Source organism: Miniopterus schreibersii (genome assembly GCF_964146895.1).
Source record: "Miniopterus schreibersii genome assembly, chromosome: X".
In the NCBI taxonomy this organism is placed as follows: domain Eukaryota; kingdom Metazoa; phylum Chordata; class Mammalia; order Chiroptera; family Miniopteridae; genus Miniopterus; species Miniopterus schreibersii.
This window is the reverse complement of record NC_138104.1, coordinates 60934503-60953138: the sequence shown is the minus strand read 5'-3', so window position 1 is coordinate 60953138 and position 18636 is coordinate 60934503.

The window sequence follows — 18636 nt, the reverse complement described above, 5'->3', positions numbered from 1 at the left end:
TCCTGTTGTGATTGGGTCCAATTAAACTGTTGTGCGGTGCTAGCAAGGCAGGACAATACACAACTAAACTTCCAGGAAAAAAAACAGTATCTTACATAATATCTTGACAGTCACAATAAAAGCAACCCAAGTGAAAATAGAACTAGGAGAGTGAAGGGAGAACACGAACCACAATAACAAAAAAAGCTTAAACAAAAGAAAGAGAAAAATAAACAAAGTTTAGAGAAAAAGAAGTATATTGTTAATAGTGATGAAAATTTAGAAAATAATAATAAACTAAAATGTAAAATACAGAGAAGCTACTGGGAGAAAATAGTGGCAGAGAAAAGATTCTAAAAGAAGGGCTAGTAAAAAATTAAGAGAGAGAATAAGAATAGGATAATTATTAAAAATGAAAAAATAAAAATATAATAGAGAGAATAAGAGAAACTAACAATCAAACAAAAAGACAGGAAGACAGAAGGGAGGATAACAAAAAAAAGAAAGAAAAAAAGAAGAAAAAAAGCTATGCCAATAGATTGAGAGGAAAGAGAGGGAGATGAAGCCAAAGCAGGGAGGGATTCCAATAGGAGATTTGGGGGAAACTATAGAGAAAAGCAGTAAACTTGTTGGTTATAATGATAAAGTCCGAGCTATTAAGCAGGGAATATCAAGAAAGTCTTGATAGTACAAGCAAGGATAAAACAAATCAAAGAAAATAAGCAAAACAAAACAGAAACAAAACAAAAAGCAATCTAAGCAAAACAAAATTATTTCATAAAAAAAGGAAAAAATTTAGTTAAAAAAAATTTTTTTAATTACTGTAAAATTTTAAAAGAAGAAAAAAATATTTTTTTCCCTTTTTCTTTTTCCTAAAAGAAAAATAGATAAAACAAACAAATACACTCACAAAACAAAAAAACAAAACAAAGAATAAAATGGGGAAAAAAGGTCAATCAAGTGAGTTTCTTCTGGGGCAGCTTATGTTGTCTGCTGCTCAGTGTTTTATATGCTGATTTCCTTTCTCCTGGGAGGTCTTTGTGTATCAGCCAATGTGAGGAGCTGTCTAGGTTTGGCTCTGGTGTCCTTAGGTAGATGGTTGATCTGAGACTCTCCATGGACCACCTCCTCTTTACAGCTACTTTGTAGTTGCCTGGTCTTACTCCAGAGTCTTCTGTAGAGTCTTTAGGGTGCAGGATGGCTAGTGTAGCTCAGGGTATAACTCCCTTTATTTAGAGGTTTCACTGTCAGGCACTCACTGTGAGGGAGTTAGTCTCTGCTCCACGGACAGCTCCTCTGTCCCTACCCTATCTTCTGATTCTTGTTCCCTATGCACTGGCCTGCTGCAGTTTCAGATTGATTTCAGCCTGTTGCCTCTTTTTGTATGGGCCATTTCAGCAGCCTGGACTCAGTGGGTTAGATTAAAAAACATTTCAGTGTGCCTTTTTTTTGCCCAGCCCCCATCAGGGATTTCAATTTTTCTTCCAGTTCCCAAACAACAGTCCTTGGGAGTCTTATTCTTGTAATGTCCTCCTGTGAGCTGTTTTCCCTTCCCCCTCAGGACTGTGCCTTGCAGGTATGTCTGGGGCCTCAGTGAGGTGGATCGGCCCCTTTCCTGTTGAGGGTGATATTCCCAGGCTGCAGGAGAGGCAGATGTGCTCCTCCCCTCCCTTCCAGGATCTGGTTGGCTGGTCACACCAGGCTTGCCCCTTAAACCATCTACTCTGTAGACACCAATCCCAGCTTCAGCTGGTCTGTCTGCCCAGTGCATGCCAGGAAGGTGGGATCCAGTTCGGGGATTGAAAATGCAAAAACGCACAAAGCAACACACAAGCAGAGAGTCTGCCCTTCAAGTTCCTGCCTCTCACTCTCCAAGGCACCCAGCAGGAGGGGACCCAAAGTCAGCTCTTTGCATGTTCCTGCACCACTGATGTCAGCAAAGCTAGGGCTGTTCCACACGCCACCATGGAGCTCCTCAGGGCTGGTCACAAATCCCAGACTCTCCATGCTGGGAGTTCAGGGGGGAGGGCTCTTCTCCCCTTCTTGGTGCCACACAGATTCAATGCTTCTGGGACTCAACACAATGCCTTACAGGGAGGCAGGGGCCCTTGTGTGCGGCTGCTCAATGAGTAAGTAGTAGACCCCTTACTACTCAGGTGCCACATGCTTTGGGACAGCCCTTCCTATGGTCAGCACCCTGAGCATTAGATTCCAGTGGCATCTGCCATTAGAAGCTTTGTTTTGCTAGGAAGGCACTGTCTCCTCCTCGCACACTCCCCACTCCCCTGGGCCCCTCTGCCCTCCGAACGCGGCACTCCTTCCCCTCTCTTCTGCCCTGGGTATAAGATCCCTGCTTTTGAATGCCAGCCCACACTCCCAAGGGAAGGGAACTTTGCAGCCTCCAAGCTTCTGGTCTTGGAGTCCAGCACAGGCTTCAGGGAGAACTCCCCATTTCTATGCCCTCCCTCTCTTACTGGACTCTATGATGTTTATTCAGTGCTCCTTACTCGCACTCAGGTATGTTTCTTTGTTTTTTCCAAGCAGGCTATGTAGTATTTTAAGAGTAAATTGAGCCTGTGGCTGGGAGTGGGGGTACTCTGTTGCTTCTCACAGTGCCGCCATCTTCCCTCTGCTTAGAAGGCGCTTTTGCACTGAGACTTGAACCCTCTCTTTTGCTGCTCTTGGAACACAGTAGCATATGAATAAGCCCATGATAGCCTGCTGGAGATGCATGACTCAATTCAATACCAGCACTAACCATGTAACATGTGAGTGAAGCCATTTTAAAAAATCTAGCTTTCTCCAAGTTGGCTCAGCCTAGGTGAAATGAGCAGGAGAACTTTCCTTTTGAACCCAGCCAAAATTTTTGATGCACAGAATTGTGAGTAAATAAAATGATGGCTATTTGGGGATTTTTTAACTTAATTTTATTCTTTTCATCACCTTGTATCCCCCTTATACCCCTATTACACCTTTACTCACAACCCTCTCCTCTCACAACCACTACACTGTTGTTCATGTCCATGATTTCTTTTTCTTTTTTTCTTTTTTGTTCAGTCTCTCCACCCCCCTCCCCGCCTCTGCCCCTCCTGAGAGCTGTCAGCCTACTCTCTGTCTATAAGTCTGTCTCTATTTTCTTGTTAGTTCAATTTGTTCAATATATTAGACAAATGAGTGAAATCATATGGTACTTGTCTTTCTCTGACTGGGTTATTTCACTTAGCATAATGTTCTCCAGGTCCATCCATGTTGTTGCAAAGGGTAAAATTTTCTTTTTTATGGACAAGTAGTATTTCATTGTGTAAAAATACTATAATATAGCTGTTTTTTCTACTCACCTATTGACAGACATTTTGGTGCTTTCAAATCTTCAGTATTGTAAATACTGCAGTGAACATAGGGTGTCATATATTCTTTTGAATTCTTGTTTTGGGTTTCTTCATATAAATTCCCAGAAGTGGGATCACTGGGTCATAAGGCATTTACATTTTTAATTTTTGGAGGTAATTCCAATAAAGCTTTCCACAGTGGCTGCACCAACATGCATTCCCACCAACATTGAACAAGGCTTCCCTTTTCTTCACATCCTCACCAACACTTATTTTTTGTTGATTTACTGATGATAACCATTCTGATAGATGTGAGGTGGTATCTCATTGTGACTTTAATTTGCATCTCTTTGATGATTAGTGATGTTGAACATCTTTTCATATGTCTATTGTCCATATCTCTACCCTCTTTGGAGACATGTCTAGTCAGGTCCATTTGTCCATTTCTTAACTTAATTGTTTGGTGTTTCGGTGTTGAGTTTTATAAATTACTTATAAATTTTAAATATTAAGTCCTTATCAGATCTATCAGCAAATATGTTCTCCAATTCAGTGTGTTGTCTTTTTGTTTATTGATAGTTTCCTTTGCTATGCAAAAACTTTTTAGTTTGATGTAGTCCCATTTGTTTATTTTTTCTTTTGTTTCTCTTGCCCAACAAGATATATCAGAAAAAAATATTGCTATGGGAAATGTTTGCTATTGTACTGTCTATGTTTTCTTCTAGGAGTTTTATGGTTTTGAGTCTAACATTTAAGTCTTTAATCTATTTTGACTTTATTCTTGTGAGATATGCTCCCTCTTTTCCCACTTTGCTGAGACTCTTTATCATAAATGGGTGTTGGATTTTATTATAGGTTTTCCCTCTATATATTGATATGATCATGTGTTTTCTATTTTTTGTTTTTTATGTGATGTATCACACTTATTGATTTTTGAATATTGTACCAACTTTGCATCCCCAGAATAAATTCCAATTAATAATGGTGTATGATCTTTTTAATGTATTACTGGATTCAATTTGATAATATTTTGTTGAGGATTTCTTTGTAGTGTCTTTATCTGGTTTTGGAATTAGGATAATGTTGGCCTCATAAAATGAGTTTGGGAGTCTTTCCTTCTCTTAATTTTTTGTAATAATTTGAGGAAGATAGGTGTTAGTTCTTCTTTGAAAGTTTGGTACAACTTGCCTGTGAAGCCAGAACTTTTGTTTGTTGGGAGTTTTTTGATTACTGCTTCAATTTCATTTGTTATAATCAGTCTCTTCAGGTTTTCTGATTCTTCCTGATTCAGTTTTGGAAATTTGTATGTTTCTATGATTGTGTCCAATTATCCCAGGTTGTCCAGCTTGGTGGGGTATGCTTGTTCTTAGTATTTTCTTACAATCCTTTATAATTTTAAGGTGTCTGTTGTTACTTTGTGTTCATTTCTGATTTTATTTATTTAGGTACCCTTTCTATGTTTATTGATGAATCTGGTTAAAGGATTGTCAATTTTGCTTGTTTCCAAATAATCAGTTTCTAGTTTCATTAATATTTTGTTTTGGGTGTTTTGTTTTGTTTTTACATTTTTTAATGTTTTTATTTATTTCAGAGAGAAGAAGAAAGATAGAAACATCAATGTTGAGAGAGTCATTGATCAGCTGCTCCCTGCATGCCCCATATTGGGGATTGAATCCACAACCCAGGCATGTGTTCTGACCAGGAATTGAAACGCAATCTCTGAGCCATGTTGGCTTGCTGTTTTGTTTTATTTTGTTTGTTTGTTTGTTTTGTTTTTGGTCTCTATATCATTTCCACTCTGATCTTTATTATTTCCTTCCTTCTACTTACTCTGGGCTTTGATTGTTGCTTTATTTCTAGTTTATTTTTGTTGTAGAGTAAGATTGTTTATTTGAAATTTTTCTTGATTCTTGAGGTAGGCCTGTGTTGCTATGAATTTCTTTTTGGGAATGTTTTTCCTGTGTCCTATAGATTTTTGATTGTGTGCTTATTTTTATTGTGTCCAGATAATTTTTTATTTCTTCCTTGATCTCATTGCTAAGCCAGTCATTGTTTAATAACATGCTATTTAGCTTCCCTGTGTTTGAATGTTTTCCATTTTTTTTATTATAATTGATTTCTAGTTTCATATCATTGTGGTCAGACAAGATGCTTGATATAATTTCAATGTTCTTGAATTTGTTAAGATTTATTTTGTGTCCTAACATGTGGTTTATCTTTTAGAATGTTCATTGTGCGCTTGAGAAGAACGTATATTCTGCTGCTTTGGGATGAAATGTTCTGCAAACACCAATTAAATCTATGTGATTGAGTGTGTTGTTTAGAGTCACTGTTTCCTGGTTGATTTTTTGTCTGGAAGATCTATCTATTGATGTCAGTGTGGTGTTAAAGTCTCCTACTCTGATGGAATTGCTGTCAATCTCTACCTTAAAGTCCACCAAGATTTCTTTATATATTTAGGTGCTCCTATATTGGGTTCATGTATGTTTACAAGGGTTATATCCCCTTCTTGGATCAATTACTTTAGTATTTTGTAGTGATGTTCTTTCTCTCTTTTATGGATTTGTTTTGAAGTCTATTTTGTGAGCTATAAGTATTACTTCCTCAGCTTTTTTACATTTCCATTTCCATGGAATATTTCTTTTCCAACCCTTCATTTTCAGCCTGTGTGAATTATTTGTTTTGAAGTGGATCTCTTGTAGACAGCATATATGTGGTTCATGTTTTTTTTTATACATTCAGCTACCCTATTTTGTCTGATTGGACCATTTAATCCATTTACATTTAATGTTATTTTAGATAGGTACTTATTTATTACCATTTTTTATTCATACTTATGTTCCTCTATCGTTATTTATTCTGCTTCTTAAAGCAGTCCCTTTAACATTTCTTGCAATACTGGTTTAGTGGTAATAAACTGCTTTAGCCTTTTTTTTTTTTTTTTTTCCTGGAAAGCTCTTTATTTCAACTTCAATTTTAAATGATAGCCTTGCTGGGTAGAGTAGTCTTGGTTGTAGGTCCTTGCTTTTCATTACTTTAAATGCTTCATGCTAATCATTCCGGGTCTGAAGTGTCTCTGTTCAGAAATCATCAGACAGCCTTATGGGAGCTCCCTTGCAGGCAACTAACTGTCTTTCTCTTATTGCCATTAAAATTCTCCCTTTGTCTTTAATTTGCCATTTTAGTTATGTGTCTTGGTATGGGTCTCTTTGGGTTCCTCTTGATTGGGACTGTCTGTGCTTCCTGAACTTCTGTTGCTTTTTATTCACCAGGTTATGGAACTTTTCTACCACTAGTTCTTTAAACAGGTTCTCTACTCACTTTAATTATTTTCCTTCTGGTACCCCTATGATGCAAAATCTGTTAATTTTCATGTTTTCAAAACTTCCCTTAACCCATCCTTATTCTTTTAAAGTTTTTTTTCTTTTTGCCACTCTAATTAAGTGTTCTTTCCAACCGTGTTTTCCAAACCACTGATATGATCCTCTGCTTCATCCATCCTACTTTTTCCCCTCTTCCAGGGTATTCTTGATGTCAGATATGACATTCTTCATTTTCAACTGGTTCTTTTTCATGGAGTCTCTTTCCTTTTTTATGCTGTTGTTCTCACCAGTTTCCTTGAGCATCCATATAACTGTTACTTTGAACTTTATGTCTGATAAATTGAATGCCTCCATTTCATTTAACTCTTTTTCTTTAGATTCCTCCAGTTATTTCATTTGGGGTCTGTTTCTTTGTATCCCCATTTTAGCTATCTCTTTGTGTTTGTTTCTTTCTGTTAAACAGAATGGTTATAATTCCCAGAGTTCATAGGGTGATATTACTTAGTAGATGTCCTGTGTAACCCAGTGGTGCAATCTCCTTGATGTCCTGAGCAGGGTGCTCTTGGAATGTCCCTTGTGTGGGTTATGCAGGTCCTACTATTGTAATTTTGTCTTGATTGCTGTCGGCCCATTTGTAAGTGGTATCAACTCTCAGGCTGGCTGACTGTGAGGCTCAACCCAGACCATGGCATGAAAGCTGCTGTGCAGCTGCTGTCTTGAGTTGTCTTTTTGACTCAGTGTCAGAATCTTCCAGATCACCTGAGCTATGATCTCCAGGAAAGATTTTTGTGGGTTATGTGCACCCCCTGTTGTAGTTGAATCTTGAATGCTGTTGGCTCTTTTGTGGGTGTAGTTAATCCTTCAGGCAGGGCAACTCTAAGGGTAAACCTCAATTACTGTTTATGAGACACTGTACATGGTATGTCTCCCAAGGTTGGTTTGTTCCCAGCAGGGTCTGGTGTTTTTCAGAATCCCCCTTTGGGTGTGCAACTTATTAGGCTAGTTTGACTGAGCTCTGGGGAGATGTGAAGCCCACCACCTGTGGTATTGGTTCTGGGTCCACTTGAGTGGAATTCAGGTACAAGTAACTATCAGACATTGTGTGTAACCAGCTTTCAGCTATTTGTCTGTAGCTACCACGTTTTTCACTGTTTTTGTCTGCATCTACTGGACTTGAGTGTGCATCGAAGGTGCCAACCTGTATTAATGGGTCAGCTTCTTCCAGCTTAGAGCTGGGGGCAGATCTTTAAAAAGACTGAGGCTTCCTGATGTCCACCTCCACTTGCCAGCTACTTTGCCTACTCCTGAGGTTCTGCGGTCTTCCTCCAGAGCCTTCAAAGGAAGATTGTAGGATGAGTCCAGGCTAGCCAAGATAGGGTTAGCGGGTCCCCTACTTGGGGATTATGCATTCAGGCCCTCAAAGAGGAGAAAGTAGCCCCTTTGTTCAAAGCCAAACCCTTCAGTCACTGCTATAGTCTCCAACTCTAGTTTTCACTAGGGGGGCTTGCTGCAAGTTCAGGTTGGGTACAGTCAGCCATCTCTTCTGCAGGAGCAAGCTCAATCATCCTGGGCTCAGGGGGATAAATCAAAAGTGTCTCTCATTGAGGATAATGCTGGCTCAGAACTTTGTCTTCTGTCCAGACAGTAGCTTCTGAGGGTCTCACACTTAGAATGTCCCTGCTCTGAGCAACTCTTTTCTCCCCTCACAGAACTGCACCCAGTGAGGTTATCTGGAACATGGCAGGGCTGATTCTAACAGTTTCCCACTGGAGGTGGTGCCCACCATCTGTAGGAAGATGTGGGCACTCCTTCTCCTTCCTGGGATAGCATAGGCTGAACTTGAAGGGGAAACTAGATTTGCCTTCACACAATCCAGCCACTCAGCCCAGCACTCTCCCCTCTGGCTCCAGGACAGAAAGATTCGCAGGAGACACAGCCTGGAAATCTCAGCTCTGCACAGGTCCCCAGACTTCACCTCCAATGCTGAAGAACCAAGCAGGATGGACCAAAGGTCAGTCTTGGGTGGCATTCTGACCTCTCAGAACAGCTGATCTCAGCAAGGTGGGGCCAAAAGTCCCAACTCCACTTGGGCCCTGAACCCAGCAAGACAAGGCCAAAATTCCTACTCCCCCAAGCCACCAAACTCAAGATCTGGTCAAAATTCTCAACCCTGCTCAGCTCCCCTGTGCAGCCAAACCCAGCAGTACAGGGCAAGGGGGTTGTTAGCTGTGTATTTGAAGTGGGCGAGACCATTTCTCCTTCCCAAGCCTCATAGTTTGTTCACTGTCAGTGCCTCCAAGACAAGCCTCCCCAGAAAACATAGGCCCACTTAAAGTCACTTTTGGTTGTAGTAGCCCCTTTACAGGACATGAGTATGGCAGCGTGGCCTCTCCAGCAGGCAAAGTTGAGTGAACTCCCCAGGCTTCTGCTGTAACTTTTGGAATGTTCTTTCCTTGGGAGGGTGCAGTCTGAGTCTTCCAGGCAGACCATATCCCCACTAACTCCTACTGCCACCTGTCCTTCCTGTCTCTGTTGCTCTGAGATAGGGGTACCAGTGTGGGCTTTTAATCCCACACTCCTAGAGGGAGGGAGTTCTGCAGCGGTGGTATCCCTCCAGCTTCTCAGTTGCCACCACATCTGTGTGAGGGGGTTCTCCTTTTCTGCTTCTCTGCCCTCCTTTGCAGTCTCTAAAAGGATTCTTCTCTGCTCTTTGTTTATAATATTTCAGATCAGATAGACTTTAATTTGTTTTTCAGGATCCTTTCCCTGTAATTTAGCTGTAAGTCTGGTTTAGGGTTGAGAGCAAGTAGGCACTGCTTCCAGCTACTATGCAGCTATCTCAGAATCCTTATATTGCTATATCTAATGGAATCAGATAGTTTTTGTAGAGTTCTTTTATTTTTTTACTCTCAATTCTCTCTTCTTCCACTCGAGTCATTTCTAGATTTCTATTTTCAGTATTACTAATTATTTCCTCTGTATAGTCTGCTCTATTTCGTAAACTTTCTAGTTTATACTTACTCAGCTATTAATTTCTTAAACTTCAGAATTTCTGTTAGGTTCCTTTTTAAATTTTCAACATCTTTAGTTCATTGATTTTAATTCTGAGCCTGTTGAATTTCTTTTCTGAGTTTTCTTGGATCTTGTTGAGTTTTTCAAACTACAATCTTGAATTCTCTGTCATTTAAATCAGTCTTCCATGTCTTTATTTTTTAGAGATTTTTAATTTTCTTTCTGAACTCCCTTTGTTACCTTGACTATTCATTTTGATTGATGGATAATTTATCTGCCTGGGCATTTTTAGAAATCAAATCATTTTTTTGTTTTTTTAAGTTTTTGACTCTTCACTATTTAGCAGGTTGATAAGTAGAGGTTTTTCCTTTGTTTTCCAGTAGTTGTTGCTGAACACAAGATTTCATTTTTCTCTTACCTGCCTCCTTGGGTAGGATCTTGGAAGATCTCTATGGGGTGGTGTTGCCTCTGCCATGAAAAATGCCACATATTCCCTGAGGAGGTCAGTGTCCCTCTTACAACCTGGCCACCTCCGTCTCAGGTTTCAGGGCACCACTTCTGTGGTTGGGTGGGTGGGTTTATGGGTCTCCTGGCCTGTGTGTTTTTGTAGCCAGAAGACCTTAGCAGAGCTGTTCTGTCTGAGTTGACCCAGCTGCCTCTCCCAAGCTCCACCAAGATGGAACGGGTGGGGCAGGTTGTGTAGTACAGCAATTTTGCATACCTGTGGCTCTGTTCTTTATACTGGGTTTGACTGCAATGAGTATAAATCAATTAGGCTGGAAAGTTTTTTCTGCCTCTTCATGATCTGCTGAGTGAGGATTTTACTGCCAGGTGGGTCACAGGAGAATGGGGTTGGCTGGTTCTCACATCTGGGTATTCCTTTGTCTGGTAGTGGCAGATTATTGAAAGCTGCCACCCTTTGCACTTCTTCCTTGCCCTTGCCCCTGTCCCTGCCTGTGGACTAAGCCTCAATGTGTACTGGTTACCCAGGCCCCATTGCTCTATATGCCCCTCTGGTTTGTCCAGTGGGGTTTCACCCTGACCCTTCACTGCTACCATGTTCACTGGAGCCACAGTGAGCACTTGATTGCATCTGAAACTCTTGTTCTGTACTTCCTCAATCCCAATTGCATCTCCTGTGTTTGCTCTGATATGTCCACCTTTAAATATCTCAATTTGTGAATCTTTTGGAGATGATTGTGTGTTGAGCAGTTCTGTCAGATGTGTTTTTGTGGTTGTCCAACTTGATGTAACATCAAGAGGAGAAACCTGGGGGTCTTTTCACACCACCACGCTAATAATATCACTCTTCAGAGACTTGCAATTTTGATGAACTCCAATTAATCAGTTTTCTCTACTATAGATAATGCACTTGGCATTATATCTAAGAAAATTTTGCCTACCCTAAAGTTACACAGATATTTTTCTTTTTTCTTTCTTTTTTTCTTCTTCCAAAAGGTTTATAGTTATATTGATTACATAGGTCTGTCATCCACTTTGATTTAATTTTGGGGTATAATGTGAGGTAAGAGTTGAGATATTTTTCCATACATATATCCAGTTGTTTCATAATACCATAAATCTTTATTGGTAGCCTTTTCTTTCCCAATTGAATTTCCTTGGCACATTTGTAAAAGAAAGAAAAAACAAGTGTGTGTGTGTGTGTGTGTGTGTGTGTTTATGTATTTCTGGACTCTCTGACCTATTATATTGATCTATATGTACATATTTTCACCATTACCACACTACTGTAATTATTTTAGCTTTAGAGTAAGTCTTGAAATTAGGCAGTGTAAGTTCTCCAACTTAGTGTTTTTCTTTTACTTTTATAAAATTGCTTTGGTTATTCTAGGTTGTTTTCCTGCCATATAAATTTTACATTCAGGTTGCCAATTTCTTCAAGAAACCTACTGGAATTTGTCTTCAAAAAGAAATTAACCAAAGAATGTATATGCATATATGCATAACTCATGGACACAGACAATAGTGCAGTGAGGGCTTGGGTAGGAGGAGGAAGCGGGGAAGAGAGGGTCAGCAGGCCAAAATGGGGACATCTGTAATACTATCAACAATAAAGATAATTTTTTAAAAAATTATGTTGAATCTATTAAAAATTTGACAAGAAATAGCATATTAATGCTAATGAGTTTTTCAATTAATAAAATTAGTATGTCCCTAAAAAATTTCATACCATAAAATTGGTATGTCCTTGCATTTATTTAGCTTTTCATTTATTATTGTCTGCAATATTTTGTAGTTTTAGTGAGTAAGAGGCCATGCACATTTTCAGTTAAATTCAGAACTGAGTATGTTGTGTTTTGGTGATATTTTAAATTGTATTTTTTAAAAATAATTCATTTTCAAGTTGCTTAATGCAATTATATAAAAATACATTTCATATATATATATTAACCTTTTTATCTTCTGACCTTGCTAAATCTTATGAATTTTCCTATGTTATTTATGTAGATTCTTTAGGATTTTCTATGTAAGCACTCATGTCATCTGAAAACAAAAAAAGTTTTACTTCTTCCTTTCTGAAGTTTATGCCTTTTCCCCCTGAGCTATTAAACTGAATAGAACCTCCAGTGCAATATTGAATAGATGTGGTGGGCATGGGAATACTTTTCTTTTTCCGATATTAGGAGAAAAGTTTTTGATATTTCATCATTGTAAGTAATGCAAGCTGTCATTTAATTCATAGTGTACTAAAGTTGCAGAAGATGCTCCCTATTTCTATTTTCCTCTGGGACTTTAATTATGAATGTGTCCTAAATTTTGTCCAATGCTCTTTCTGCACCTATTAAAATATTTTTAAGTTTTTCTCATTATTATATATATTCTGTCAATATGTTAAATTACATTAATTGATTTTAAAATGTAAAACCAACCTTGCATCTTCCTATTCATGGTGTATTGGCTTTGTGTATATTGTTGGATTTTATTTCTAATTTTTTGTTAAGGATGCTTCTATTTGTGTTTATTATTTATACTGATTTGCATTTCTTCTTCCATTCCTCCCTCCATTCTTTACTTCCTCCTCTTCCATTTTCTCTTCCTTTTCCTCTTCCTTTTTCCTCTTTATAATATCTTTGTTGAGTTTTTTAAATAGGGTTACACTGGCCTCTTAAATTGAGTTAAGAAATCTTTCCTCATCTTCTCTCTTCTGAAAGTTTTTCTGTAAAGTTAGTATTTTTTTTCCTTAAATTTTTGATAGAATTCCTCAGTGAAAATAGATGAATGGACGTAGAGTTTTCTTTGTGCAAGGTATTTTAATAATAAATTCTATTTTTTTTGTAGATATAAGACTCTATATTAAGATTTTCTGTTTAGTGTTGTGTCAATATTGTTAATTTGTATTTTTTAATGAATTTGTACATTTCACCCAAACTGATGAAGTTTTGGAATAAGTTGTTTGTAATATTATCATATGTTAATGTTTGTAAGAAAAGCAGTGGTGATACTGCTTTAATTTCTGATACTGATAATTTATGACATTATTTTTATTGTTTAGTTTACATAGGGGATTATCAGTTTGTTGAATGTATTTTTAAGAAACGAACTTGTGGTCTTTTTAATTGGTTGTATTATTTGTCTGTTTTTTATTTTATTTATTTCTGCTCTTACCTTTATTATTTCCTTTTTTTTTCTCTTAGTCTCTGCTGTTTCTCTTTTTTTTATTATTTTCAAAGTGAAGTTATAGTTCATTAATTTGTCATTTCTTATTTTCCCATATAAACATATAAAGTTATAAGTTTCTATATAAACACTGCTGTAGCTGCAGCCCACAAATTTTGATATGTTGTATTTTAATTTAACTTCCAAATATCAATAGATGCAGAAAAAGCATTTGATAAAATCCAACACCCATTTTTGATAAAAAGTCTCAGCAAAGTGGTAATAGAAGAATCATACCTGATCATAATAAAGGTCATATATGACAAACCAACAGCCAACATCATACTCAATGGACAAAAACTAAAAACATTTCCCTGAAGAACAGGAACAAGACACGGGTGTCCACTTTCACTACTCTTAATCGACATAGTACTGGAAGTCCTAGCCACAGCCATCAGACAAGAAGAAAACATAAAAGTCATCTAAATTGGAAAGGAGGAAATAAAACTGTCATTATTGCAGATGACATGATATTGTACATAGAAAATTCGAAAGACTTCACCAAAAAACTACTAGATTTAATAAATGAGTTCAGCAAGGTAGCAGGATACAAAATTAACACCCAGAAATTAGTGGCATTTTTATACACCAATAATGAACTCTTAGAAAGAGAAACTAATAAAACAATCCCATTTACCATTGCAACTAAAAAAATAAGATACCTAGGAAAGGTTTTTTACCAAAGATGTAAAAGACCTTTCCTCAGAAAACTACAGGACACTGAAAAAAGAAATAGAGGAAGATATAAACAAATAGAAAAATATACTATATTCATGGATTGGAAGAATTAAAATCATTAAAATGTCCATATTACCCAAAGAAATATATAAATTCAATGCAATCCTTATTAAAATACCAACAGTATATTTCACAGATCTAGAACAAAGACTTCAAAAATTTATATGGAACCAAAAAACACCCCAAAATAGTCATGGCAATCTTGAGAAAGAACAAAGTTGGAGGGATCACAATACCAGATATCAAGTTATACTACAAAGCCATTGTAATCAAAACAGCCTGATATAGGCACAAGAACAGTGGAACATAACAGAGAACCCAGACATTGACCTACTTCATGATGGTCAATTAATATTTGACAAAAGAGGCAGGAACATGCAATGGAGTAAAAACAGTCTCTTCAATAAATGGTGTTCGAAAAACTGGACAAGTACATGCAAAAAAAAAAAAAATGAAACTAGACCAATAAATTACACTATACACAAAAGTAAAATAAAAATGAATAAAGACATGAAACCATAAAAATCCTAGAGGGAAACATAGGCACCAACATCTCTCCTAGCAATATGTTTTCTGATACATATCCTAGGGCAAGAGAAACTAAGGCGAAAATAAACAAATGGGACTGCATCAAAATAAAAAGCTTCTGCACAGCAAAAGAAACCATCGGCAACATGAAAAGGGAGACCACTGTATAGGAGAACATATTTTCCAATGACACATCTGATAAGGAGTTAAGTTCCAAAATATATAAGGAACACATACAACTTAACAAAAGGAAGACAAACAATCCAATTTAAAAATGGGCAAAGGACCTGAATAGACACTTCTCCAAAGAGGACATACAGATAGCTAGGAGACATATGAAAAAATATTCAAAGTCACTATTCAGCAGAGAGATGTAAATTAAAACCACAATGAGGTATCACTTCACACATCTCAAAATGGCTACCATCAACAAATCAACACCTACAAGTATTGGTGAGGGTGTGGAGAAAAGGGAACCCTAGTACTCTGCTGGTAGGAATATAGAGTGGTGCAACCGCTATGGAAAGCAGTATGGAGGTTCCTCATAAGATTAAAAATTGACCTGCCATTTGACCCAGTGATCCCAACTCTAGGAATATATCCTAAGGAACCCCAAACACCAATCGCAGAGAACTTATGCACCCCTATGTTCATAGCAGCACAATTCACAATAGCTAAGATTTGGAAACAGCCCAAGTGTTCATCAGTAGATGAGTGGATAAAATAGCTGTGGCACATTTACACCATGGAGTACTATGAGGCTGTGAAGAGGAAGGATCTTTTGGCCTTTGGCACAGCATGGAGGGAACTAAAGAGTATTATGCTAAATAAAATGAGCCAGGCAGAGAAGGACAACTACCAAATGATCTCATTTATTTGTTGAATATAATAAACAAAATAAACTGATAAACAAAGTGGATCCAGAAACATAGAAGCTTGGAACAAACTGAGGGATCTCAGAGGGAATGGGGGGAGGAGGGTGTGGGTGGGGAGAGATTAATCAGGGAACTTGTATGTTTGTGATCATGGCCCATGGAGTGGACATTGATTGGTGTGAGGAGGGCCTGGGCGTGGGATGGATGTGGGGTGGAGGGGATAAGTGGGGTTAAAAGGGAGACATCTGTAATGGTCTCAACAATAAAGATAAAGAAACATTAAAAAAAGAAAAAGAAAAAAAAAAGAAACCCGAAACACCAATCACAAAGAGCTTGTGCACCTCTATGTTCATAGCAGCAGTATTTAAAATAGCTAAGATCTGGAAATAGCCCAAGTGCCCATCAGTAGATGAGTGGATAAAAAAGCTGTGGGACATTCACACCATGGAACACTATTCAGCTGTAAAAAAGAAGGATCTTTTATCCTTTGGGACTGCATGGAGGGAACTAGAAAGTATTACGTTGAGTGAAATAAGTCAGTCAGAGGAAGACAAGTACCAAGTGATCACACTTATAATTTGAATATAATAAACAAATTAAACTGATGAACAAAATGGATCCAGAGGCATAGAAGCATGGAAGAGACTGAGTGATCTCAGAGGGAAGGTGTGGAGGGAGGAGTGGGTGGGGAGAGATTAATCAAAGAACTTATATGTTTATAAGCATAACCCATGGACATAGACACTGGTCTGGGGAATGCTTGGTGGTGAGATGGATTCAGGGTAGAGGTGATCAATGGGAGTAAAAGGGGGGAAAAAATAGAAAACAATAAAAAAAAAAAGAAAAAAAATTTGATATGTTGTATTTTAATTTTCCTTCCAAATAAATTTTTAATTTCCTTTGTGATTTCTTTTATTTAGAAGCATATTGATTAGTTTTTAAATACGTGCTGTTTTTCTAGATATCTTACCATAATTTATTTTTACTTTAAAACTGTTGTGGTCAGAGAACATTCTCTGTACGTTTTAAATCCATTTGAATTTAATAAGTTTTGTTTTATGGACCCGTAGCTGGTGAATGCACAATGAACAATTGAAAAGAATATATATTTGGAAGTTATAAGGTAATCTATTATATAAATATCAATTTCAAGTTGGTTGATAGTACAGTTTAGATACTCTATGTCTTTACTGATTTTTTGTTTCCTTTTTATATCAGTTGTTGAGAAAGGGGTATTACTACAACAGTGCAATATTGCCTCTTTACCTCTTTAACTCTCAGTTTTGTCTTTATGTGCTTGGAGGCTTTTTAAAATTAATCACATACATGTTTATGATAATTATGCATTCTTGATTAATAGACCCTTTTATCTTTATTAAATAGCCATCTATTTGGGGTAATATTTCTTATTCTGAAGTCCATTTTACCAGATATTAATATATCCATTTCAGCCCTGCATTGCTTATTATTTTTCTAGTATATACATTCCCATCCATTTACTTTCAACCTTTCTATGTCTTTACAGTCCTGATGTGCCTCTTTTAGATAGCACACAGTTTGGCTTTCTTTTTAAATATGTTTTGATGATGCTGTCTTTTAATTAGAGCATTCGGCTTATTAATATTTAATGTAATTGTTGAAATTTAATTTAGGTATACCATTTTATTATTTATTTTCTATTTATCTCCTCTAATTCTTGTTCCACTGTGCCTTTTTCTTGTCATTAAAAAAATTAGATTATGTTCATTTTCTCAGTGTGAATATCTTATAGAGATTCATTTAATCTTTTTTATTGGTGTTTCAGCTATTCTTATTTGCATTATTCCTTAAGTAGTTGTTCTAAAGATTGTGATATGTGTACCTAACTTTTCACCATGTACTTAGAGTTAATATTTTTCAAATTCACATAAAACATATATCTTGCAACCATGTACTCCCATCATTCCTAACTATCCTAATTCTTTCATGCCATTCTTAATACACACAAAAGCATACATTATATATACAATGTCACACACACAAATACAGTAAGATACATTTTTAAGAATTTAAGAGGAAAATGTAACTTTTCATATTTGCCCAAATATTTATATTTTTGATGCTCTTCATTTAATCCTGAAAATCTGAGAATCCCTGTGTCATCATTTTCCTACAGACTAAAGAATATTGTTTGTTTAATATTTTGTGTTCTGCAGGTCTACTGATAGTGAATTATTTTAGAATACCTTTTTCTGAGAATATGTTTATTTGATCTTCATTTTTGAAGGTTATTTTCACTGGGTATAAAGCTATAAAGTGACAGTTTTTCCTCTTTCCCTTTAATGATGCTGTTCCACTCTCTTCTTGCCTCCATGATTCTGATGGTAAATTTCCCCCCATACTTAAGGTGTTATTTTGCACTGGCTACTTTCAACATTTCTCTTTATTTTTGGTTTCTAGCAGCTTGACTCTGATGTACTCAGACATGATTTTCTTTATATTTGTTTTCTTTAGGCTCTGATGTGGTGAATGAATATGTAACTTGATGTCTTTTACCAAAAGTTGAAAGTTTTCAGACATTTACTACTCAAATAAGGTTTGTTTTCCTGTCCCATTTTTCTCTCCTCTCTTCCTAGTACTCTCATTACCTACTTGTTAAAATTTTTCACAGGTCACCGTGGTTCCTTTTGATTTTTAATCTGTTTATAGTTCCTTATTTTTCAGATCTGGTTATTTCTATTGAACTTTCTTCAAGTTCACTCAGTTTTTCTTATACATCTCTATTTTGTCATTATGTCTAAATAGTAACTTCTATTAAAGAAATTGTGTATTTCCATTGAAGTTATTTACTTATTTTTTATATTTTCTATTTCTCTGCTAATATAACCTACATTTTTATTCCTTATGAGAATATTTTTCTTTAAATCACCAAGCAGCTGCTCTAAAGTCCTTGTTGATCACTCTAACATTAGGTGATGTTGGAATTGCCACCTTTATTCTTGAGAGTGGCTTATACTTTCCTGGCTGTTTATTTGTAGAATAATATTGGATTGTTTCTTAGACATGTTAAATATTATATGTAGAGCTCGGGATTGTCTTGTATGCCTTCTAAGAGTGTTGATTTTTTAGCCACTAATCAACTTTGTTAAAGTCAAATTATTAGTATTAATTATGAAAAGAACACTCAAATTTGGT